General features: G+C 49.1%; 1 long non-coding RNA gene across 1 annotated transcript; it reads right to left on the reverse strand.

The window, feature by feature from the left end:
- Positions 1 to 438: 438 nt before the first annotated feature.
- On the reverse strand, positions 439 to 9256 carry LOC115253018 (uncharacterized). The gene is made up of 3 exons (XR_003891338.1): positions 9129 to 9256; positions 6246 to 6386; positions 439 to 536 (listed from the first exon to the last, which is right to left on the reverse strand). It is a non-coding gene; the product is annotated as an uncharacterized lncRNA (long non-coding RNA).
- Between the last annotated feature and the right edge of the window lie 780 nt (positions 9257 to 10036).

The following is a 10036-nucleotide window of genomic DNA, read 5'->3' on the forward strand; positions in this document are numbered from 1 at the left end:
CACCCCTGAAAAATTTGTCTGCAGGCCCCGGGAGCTCTTAACCTTTCTCTGCGCTGTGATTCATGGGGCCGGCGTTACTACTCACGCTAGCGCTGGTTTCCTGTCAATGATGGGCTGGCCACTGGAAAATGTGCAGCAATCAGGAAAGCGGAGTTTCAGAATCCAATGTAGGTGTGGTGACTGAAGGAGGGAAAAATGAATCGGGAATTTTGACTCCAGTAAACCAGAATCCTAAAGACAAGAGTTGCCGAACAACTGTGCTCAACAGTGCCAATGCTCCAAACGGAGGATGTTTTAATCATAGGAAGATGCATATTCATGAGCAAACGACTGGCAGAGAACAAAATGTCTCAGACACACTTAACTCAGACGCCGGGGAGGGATTTTAAACGTCTCGTACATTTATGAGACAAACAGATGCATAAGTGGAGGCAAGTGCAGAGATGTGGCGACAAACTCAAAGATGTTTATTTGATGGGATTTCAAAATGGTTCATTTCGCTGCTGGTGTCTCAGGATTTGGGAGCAGGGGAACATCTGTAATTACACAGAAATGGGGCACTGGTAAGAGGAAAATAAGAGCGTTTCCCTCTTAATTTTTAAATAATTATTCTGAGGTAATTAATTTCACAATGCCATTGTCTCTCATTTGTGAGTCGAGCCATTTAGCCTGCTTTGGCTTTGCACGGAAATTTGACGACGGCGACGCGTTTGCTGACCTCCGATATCGACTTGTGTGGCGATTGTTAACTCGCCGTGCACCTCAGCTAACGTGTTGGCTCAAATAGCACTTGGTAGCTCTGAAAACAGGCATTAAAGGCGGCTAAACCCCCGAAGTAGCTGCGTGCTTACCATGGTCTCTGAAAGGTATCCAACCATTTATGTGAAACCTAAGCACTTCCTGATCAAAGGCTTTCAGGAGACGGCGAGGTGAATGCAAAGCCTTGTAGAATTCTCAACCGATTACTTTCCCCCCTTCCTTCTACGTCAGCGTAATAGGTTGTGTGCATGCGTGTCTTCGGTGTCTCGAAACACAGGAATCTTTCACCAGGGGGAGCGGATTAACACGTGAGATCCAGCCCTTCAATCAATAGGGAGGTAATGGAGCGACAGAGAATATCTGCAGATGTCTGCTCGCTTGGGCGGTTTAAGCAGCTTCCTGTTTTGTTCGACAGTTTATGCACTGAAGTGCAACCTCAGAAAATAAAAACCAGCAAGAACTGACAGCAATCACGATACAGGAAATACAAGCTGGAGGATGTTGCTCAATAATAATGAGGAGGAAAGAGGAACAGGTTTCTTAGGATGAAACTAAGAAATATTTTAAAACAGCTGTAGAAGATGTGTAAACACGATCCGTCACGGTAGCCACAAGGCGGCGAGTCTGTGTTTGCAAAAACTTGACCCCCTGACTGCGGCTTGGTGGCCGACGACCCCTCTCAGTGACCCGGCAACAAGCTAATTTGTCGGCAGTGACCTCTGGGGCCTGAAGGCATCACTGTGGCATCTCTAGACTCTAAGAGGACTCTGGAAAAAAGAGATGGTCGCGCTGAGCAACACATCCACGCCGTCGGATTTGTGGACATTTATTTAAGCCAGTAATGGAATCAGAGCGGAGCGGCACAGAACTCCTCTGAATTCACAGGTAGGCGTATAAAACTGCCATCAGGATCGGCGAGGTGCGTTTCAGAGCTCCGCGCACGGCTCGCGGCAGCAGATGGAGGGCGACGGCATTAGCGCCGACGGTACTTTGATTCTCGAGGGCCTCGTTCCTCTCGCTCTCATTTCAAGCACTTCAGACAAAAGCAGCGTTTGCAGATTGTTGGAGCTGCAGAGGGCATTGTGCAAAAACGCGATAAGGCAAAATGACTGGACGCAAATGAGATTCAGAGAGGTGGAAGTGCGGACCTGTCTGGAATTCAGCCTTCTGGAAATGGAAGTCCAATGAAAACAGGGCGATACTGATGATTTACAGACCCTCAGATGTAAAATTCGTGCTTTGACTTCCTAAAAATGTGATTCAGACGTTCACCAGAGATTTGTTACATCATAAAACAAAGTCTAAGACGGTTCTCAGGTCCAAGCAAAATTTACTTCAACATCAGAGCGAACATTGTGTGAACACGGTTGTACAAATGACTGTCGTGCTGCAACAGGTCAAGTTCTGGATGAATAAAAGTCTTCTGGTCTGGATGCAGAACAGCAAGCACAACAAGCTAGCTACGGAGATTTACAGCAAACACCGAAACCACTGACCATCGCAAACATGCCGACTCTGCTCTTTTGGTCATCTTAGTGCGGTTGTGTAACAATTGGTAGCATTTGTGAGGAATAGTTGATGTTGGTCTCGCAGTCCATCTTTGCTTGTGTAACCATCTTAATTAAAAATGTATTTGAGTCACTTAAGCCTGAGAAGATCAATCGTTCAGTCGTTCAAAGATCAATTGTTCAAGAGTCCGCAGAGGAAAGGCTAATGGGTAAAGAACTGCTGCAGCTCTCCAACGCTGTGAACACAGAGATCCAGGCGAGGAGCGAACACGGTTAGGAGATGTTATAAAGGTGCAGTTCTGACTGTGGATGGAGGAGAGTCGGAGCAGGAGCCTGGCATCACCACGCCATCCATTTATTCACGGAACAGGCATTAACGGTCCAGCAGCTCTGAGCCAAGAAACATAAGGGAGCGCTTTAATCAAAACCCGCGCTTTACCGCTGCAGCGCCGAGTAAATGTTTGCACACGGTGGCCGGGAGGTGAGCGGGAGCCGGACCCGCTCCAGTGACGGGAGGATGGGGTAAAACTAAAAAAAACCCGGGTCCCCGAGTGTGCAGCTCATGTAGGGGAAACGAGGGGACGTTTGCAGTATCAGGGAGGTTTCAGGCGGCGGCGGTTTGAACACGGAGGTGGGATTACGGCCGTCAATAGACCGCAGTGTGGCTGATCCTGTCAAAGCTGTGACAGGGGTTAAAGACCAGGAAATAAGTCTCCCTCTCTCTCACACACACACACACACACACACTCTCTCTTAATACTCCTGCAGACCTTCCACTGGTGGCTGATGAGGTGTCTTAGCTGATTAATGCCACACAGAACTTTGGAGGTCGTTTCCAGGACTTTAATTAGGCCAAGTACTATAACTAAATCACACTTACACAATTGAGTTCTCAGCCGAGTATCTTCAATTAGGCTCAGCAGCGGGCCATGAAACCTGATTACCGTGTTTATTCGAGGAGGAGTCCCACATTGAAAAGGTCAAGGGGGAATAATGGGATATGGTTTACCTAGTAAAGATCCAGGAGACTCAGGCAAAATGAAAAGTTATGCAGCCCATTTGCAGTAGCTGTGATTAGAGCAGAGGGGATTTGGGAGACTCGTCCTGAAGCCAGACGCACCCAAATCAGATCACCGGGCCAAATTAAAACCAGTCATCCCGTCCAAACAAACCTCAGTGGCCATCAAATATGAACACAGCTACTTCCGAGACAGGTTACTCCATCCCTGCCTGATGTTACCCTCAAAACCAAGGCAAAGTTCAGCAGAGGAGCAGCTTTAAGTCGCATCTTCCCGAACAAGAACGGGGAATGTTTGTCTTTCCCCACCCGTAGCGCCAGCTGCCTTCTCAGTCACTAACAGACAAAATCGGACGCACGCTAGCGTTAGCAGCTAAACTTCATCACTCAATCCCCGAGGGTGCTCTGACAAATCTAAAAACAGTCTGAAAAAGTCCGAAAAACGAAGCGCGGTCGCCTTCCTGCTGGGCTGATTTGCAGCTCTGCTAGCGGATAACTGATGGATGAAACCTGCCGTCACGCAGCACCAGACATTAACCCACGAGGGTGATGAATCTGACCAGAGTCCTCGCCGTGTCCACCTCTCTCACCCACCCCGCCTGTCTGCCGCCCACGCTCAGACAGAAGAGTTCATCAGGAGCAATTAAGGCGCTGCGCGGTCAGAGGAGGCATGCTTTGGTTCTGGCTCTCGCTGCTTTATGAGGGACGCGGTGCTGTTCCCTTGTATAATCCCTCTCCTGGTCCGAGAAAGTATGCATGATTTACAGGGAGGGGGCTGAGGAGGAGACCGAGAGGCGAGAAGGAGCACCAGACAACACATTAGTCCGATCACAGAGGGACAGTCCATCTTGTTGAGAGGCAGCGTTTTATAACGTGGAATGTTTCACCGCAGAGGGAAAAAACGCACCAGGAATAGTTTATGTGCTGCTCCCAGCGAAATGTTGCTCGAATCCTAAAAATCCAACGAGTTTCTGCCCCACGTCTGAAGCAGAAACGTTGAGGGAATGTCCCCAGGAATCCTGGGAGGATTCCACTTTTCTGCTGGCCTATACAGAAAGTTTACAGCCTTGTTGTCCCCTGTTGGCTTTTGATTTCCACCCTTCCTGTTGGAATCCCAATAAAAAGTGGCAGCGTTTTTGTCTGCGCTCAGCATCCTGCGTTTGGCCACAGCGAGGGTAGAGGACCCACAGAGAACTCTTTTGCTAACAGATGGGAAGTTGTGGGTCCATTAGCCGGAGACGCACGCTTCAGCAGGTTCAGTCAGGAACGCTGCGGAATCTATTGATTCTCCGGTGAGAAGAAAATTACAATCCAGACATCTACTTTACAATTCTTCGCTGCTCGCCATCCAATTTTTGAGGGCGGCTTGCTGAGAACTTTTTCTTCCTGGCAGCTGTGTCGCCCCGGAGCAGAAAGGATGATGGATCTGCTGTGCACGTGTTCCACCTGTGCTTCCTCAACCGGGAGGATGTTGATTTGTTTGGTGTTAAAATTCCATCTATTAAAACTGGCATTATTGGGCTCGGCAGTAGTTTCTTTTTCCTGTTGCTGATCATTTGGAGCCTCAAGCAGCGCTAAGTCAACCTGATGCCCCCGCTGCTGTCGGCTGTAGGCTCTTAATGGGGGGGTAATGGGGCAGAAACTCCTCAGTATGGCTGCTGCTTGGAGGTAACTACAGGGCTGTTGCAGCTGCCTGGTAACGGCTCCTGTATGTTTTCTTGCTCACAAAGTGCAATTCCAAGACTGGCTAACAGCCAGCGGTGGTCCTGGGGTCACGGGGTCAGGGGTCACGAGGAATGTTCATACATGAAGGTCTCACTGTGCTATTAAAGACTGGTCTTAATCTGCCCAATGATACTTCGGGTAAAACTAAAAAAAAGAATCCATCTTGTGTGGAACAGAATTAAGGCCAAACCACACAGAAAAATATTTTTAACCTGTTTACTTGTACTGCAATGATCCTTAAGTGAGTGTTTACATGTTCCACTGTTCAATCAATCATTTTACGAATGTTCCTTCCTTAATGTGCAGCATTTAGCCAACAGCATCGCTTCCATACGGTTCCTTTCCAACGATCAACAGCATGATAGAGTCTCCATTCCATTGTGATTTAACGAAGGTGGTGAAGTGTTGCCACGCGTGCGCATCTTCCAACACCAAACTCATCAAATCCCGAAGGAGACCGACGAGTTAAGCGGGAAACGGTGCCATCTGTCACCGTAAGAGGATGAAGCTACAGTCGCCAAGACCGGATGACTGCAGAGCCCGAGTCTGCTCGCACATCACGGTCTGTGCTGCGGCGCCGGTGGCAGGCTGACAATTCGGCTTAAACAGAATCTCCAAAGTCGGTTCTGACAGTAGAGGCTGCTGCTGGGGGGGGGGGGCTTTTATGACAGACTGACACACACGATGGGCTGGAAAATAAGTTTGCTGGAAGGGAGAAGTCTGTAAACTGCCGCTGTGGTGGTGAAAAAACCAGGTACTGACCCGAGTGGCCCGTTTCAGAATCCTTGAGCTTCCCTCCCTCCTCCAGGCTTCCAAGTCTGTCTGCAGACGGGCCCGATTCTGGGGGGGTAGAGGAAGGAGGGACGGAGACTCTGGCGTGGAGCCGTCACACCGCCACCATTCAAGCGCTGGCTGTCATGAGGCAAAACCACTCGGTGGCGTCCGCCGGCAGGACAGGAAGCGGCACGACGCTCACTCGTGTTTACAAAGAGACGCCGCCGACACGTCTGTGTCACGTGACTCACCTCTTGGCCCCATCAGCACCACAGAGTCACAGTTTCACTCGGAACCCAAACGACCAAGAACGGTGTTAAACGGGATTTTAAATCCAACGTAAACACACACGTGTCTTGCAGTTCATTCACATTTTCAGTCATTCACCCAAGACGTTAATAACCATCGGTAACAATGGTGGTAATTCATGGTCACGGCTGGGGGGGGGGGGGGGGGCATACCTGTGGTGTTTCTTCAGGGTGGTGCAGCTGCTTCAGAAACAGAGGGGTTGGAGCGGGCCGCGGTCCAGCGCCGACTCCAGTCCTGGCACCGCTGCGGATTTCTACGACGGCACGTGGAAGTGCTTTTGGCTCCGAGGAGATCTGGCAGAGAGGAGGAAAAAAAAAAAAGATGGAGGGAGGAATGAAAAAAAAACGGGCTCTGCGCAGCGATAAAGCGGCAGGGACGGAGCCACATTACTCTTCATTTTTGTCACATCCAAGGGCGAAATAAAACAACCGCAGGATTATGACAAATCTAGTCCAAACTGGGCAGCAAACTGGAAGCTGCGTGCATACCATCCCCAAACTGAGCTTCACTCCACAGAGCAGACCAGATTAGATTAAACTGCCACCGCTGCCAGGCTAATTAAATTTCCCGGGATCCTCCTAGCGTGCCACGTTTGATGCAAACATTTCCTAAGTTTTACAAACGCCGATGTTTGGCGCAGCCTCCTCCCTCAGTCGGGTCTCCACCCTGTGACACGGCCAACACCCCAGACTATAACAGGCTTTCAGCAGCGCTGCAGCCTTATCATCAGCTCCATCCACCAGTCTGGAGGCTAATATCGATGTCTGCTGGCTCTGCTGATAACCATCATTTTCCTCCCTCTGAATCCAGGCTGTTGTCGCTCCCCGGGGTGGAAGCTCAGCTGTCCCTCTGAAGCCTGTTTTTACTTCTCGCCTTTGCTGTTGTCACAACATTTCCATGATATTGCAGCTTAAGCCCTGAACGATCCACGTGTGGGACTCGACGCGAGGTCACGCAGGGTGTAGCCCAGACAAATGCGGCGGCGGCGGCGGCGATGAGGGATCTGGTTCATAATCACCCACTAGCATAGCAGCAACGGCCTCTATGTTGCTAATCAAATTAGCTCGTTAGCCACAGAATATGTCTGTCCAAAACTATATTACTGAAAAACAATGAGGTCAGTGTTCCAGTGGAGATTAAAAGTAGTCCTCAGTATTCTTACTAAAAAGAAAAGAGCAAAAAGCTCACAAACAGCCCTCGGGTATGGAAACATTATTCAGTTCCTCCCTGGTGTCACTGATGTCTTTATACTTTTCCAGCCTGAAGCACATCAACTTGGAAAAACCAAACTGTTGCCGTTTGTCAGCAGAAAAATGCGACATTTTTAAAGTCAAGCACTGTAAACCATCAGATTAATCCTGAGAATTTCTTTCAGACAGTGAAATTTTTAAAAAAAAATCTCCAGCGTTTCAACTCCGGTAGAGTTTATTATTTTTTTAAATCAGTGAAGTTAGTCTGTGGCTAGCTAGCTTTTGATTAAATCTTTTAAATTTACTGAAATCCCAGCTTCCTCTGGTTTTAGATGTCTGATCTAATTTGGCCTCTGCCTCGCACCTCAATCTGGAGCTTGACTCCCTGTCTCACGGTGGTTTGAAACTAGCGCAGCAGCAACGGCTAACACTGAACTCAGTCCGACTTGATTCAAACAGATGCATATTCCCAAGAGCAGGACTTGAATAAGCCAAATTTACAATATATGATTCATGGCTGTAGATAGAATATTAAACATACATTGACGCAACAGCCCGGTAACCTCAGCTTCATCGTTACGACCTGTTTTCCCTCGTCTTCCCGACAGACATCATCCGGCCTGACGTCGACGGCCTTTTTCAGTCCTTTGATTTGGACAAACTTACTTTTTCAGTCAGAAATGGTCAAATTCAGGAGCCACGTTTGTAAGTCAATTAAAAGAAAAATGCCTAAATGGAATCTTTTTTTAACTTCTACGCATCCTCTGTGACTTTAAAAACGAAAAAAAAAAAACCCAAAGTAGGATGTTTTGTTGACCCGCCCATCAGGTGATTGACAGGATAACCACAAATTGAGCCACGGGCGGCGGCGTTCCCACCGTTTAGGCCTCGATTATCCGCATCAACTCTAAATGCAAACACACATGTTGCCGTCGTGTTGTCTGAGGCGGGACGCCGTTCAGCTGCTGCTGTCAAAGTCGCTCTTTCATAATGTCAGTTTTCAGAGTCGGCTGCCGGTTCTGGCAGTTCAGCAGGCAGACTGGTGGGCGTGGGCCGACTTGGGTTTCAAACTCGGATGACTGATGCTACGGAGCCCCGTCGTAGGGGTTGTACCAGCGCACAGGCGTGATTAGCGTGTTTGCCCAGACGGAGGGATGGAAGGTTCCTTTTTCTGTCTCACTCCTTCCATCAGCTCATCTCAGAGGTTGAAGCCACCTCCGTTGTCTCATTTAAGCTTTTTCCAGAGGCTGGAAAAGCATCCGAAGGTCACCGGGTCGAATCCCATCACTGTTCCTCAGGGACGGGTTAAGAGTCAAGTCATTCCACAAAAGGTATATTCTTCCCGCTGATGTCACGCGGCGTTCCAGCCCCCCCGGAGGATTAGCGCCAACATTGCTAATTTTCTCCCCATTTCCCAAACAAAACAAACTCGTTAGAACAGTCGGAGCCGCGGTCCCGGCAGGCACCGCTGCTAAGAGGCACCGAGGGGATCGTTAAGGATCAGATTAGGGATCCGTGTCTTTTTGTATTACCAAATCTTTCAAAATAATGGCACACTGAGGCGCCATTAGAGCGGTTATTTCAACAACTTCCGAGAAGCTTCAGAAGCACTCGCACTTTTATTTATAGACGGTGAAGTTGGATCTCAGGAGGGATCCGGTGTCCTTTTATTGCTGCCCAAAACAATTCCTTGGAAGATCTCTAAATCCTGACAGGAATCCTGAAAGAAATACCTCAGCTCACCTGTTCAGAAGAAGCAGCACAACCTCTCCATACCACCCCCCCCCCCCCCACACACACACACACACACACACACACACACACACACACCAGCAATTAGCTCACCTTTCAGTCTAAAAGTCCACTTCAGCCCAGGCAGCAGATGTTACCTTGGCCCGTTCACGCGGACATGCTTGATCCAAGATGATTGGCCGTAATTATGGGCTGTAAGCTGATAGCGGCGAGGGGAAAATAGGCGTCCCATTGAGATGTCAGTCCCCCCAGTGTTGGTGAATGCAGGGAGGCGCTGTCATGAGCACATGGTGTGAGGGGCTAGTGGGGGTTGGGGGGGGTTCGATAGGAACACCTGGAAAAGAAGAGAAGAAGAAACAGTTTGTTAGCGAGTTAGCTGGACGGTGTTACACCTGTTGAACACGAAGCCTTACGGGTAGCAGCTGATTAGCTTACAACAGGTTATGGTTTATGTGTGTCTCAGTGGGCTGTTCTAGTGGGACAAAGGATAACTGGACTGGTTCTAATGGGACAGAGGATAACTGGACTGGTTCTAGTGGGACAGAGAGGATAACTGGACTGGTTCTGGTGGGACAGTGAGGATAACTGGACTGGTTCTAGTAGGACAGAGGATAACTGGAATGGTTCTAGTGGGACAGTGAGGATAACTGGACTGGTTCTAGTGGGACGGAGGATAACTGGACAGGTTCGAGTAGGACAGTGAGGATAACTGGACTAGTTCTAATGGGACAGAAGATAACTGGGCTGGTTCAAGTGGGACAGTGAGGATAACTGGACTGGTTCTAGTGGGACGGAGGATAACTGGACAGGTTCGAGTAGGACAGTGAGGATAACTGGACTGGTTCTAGTGGGACAGAGAGGATAACTGGACTGGTTCTAGTGGGACAGAGGATAACTGGACTGGTCCTAGTGGGACAGAGAGGATAACTGGACTGGTTCTAGTGGGACAGTGAGGATAACTGGACTGGTTCTAGTGGGACAGAGGGCAGAGATGGACTTGT

Source organism: Takifugu rubripes, chromosome 1 (assembly GCF_901000725.2).
Source record: "Takifugu rubripes chromosome 1, fTakRub1.2, whole genome shotgun sequence".
Lineage (NCBI taxonomy): Eukaryota > Metazoa > Chordata > Actinopteri > Tetraodontiformes > Tetraodontidae > Takifugu > Takifugu rubripes.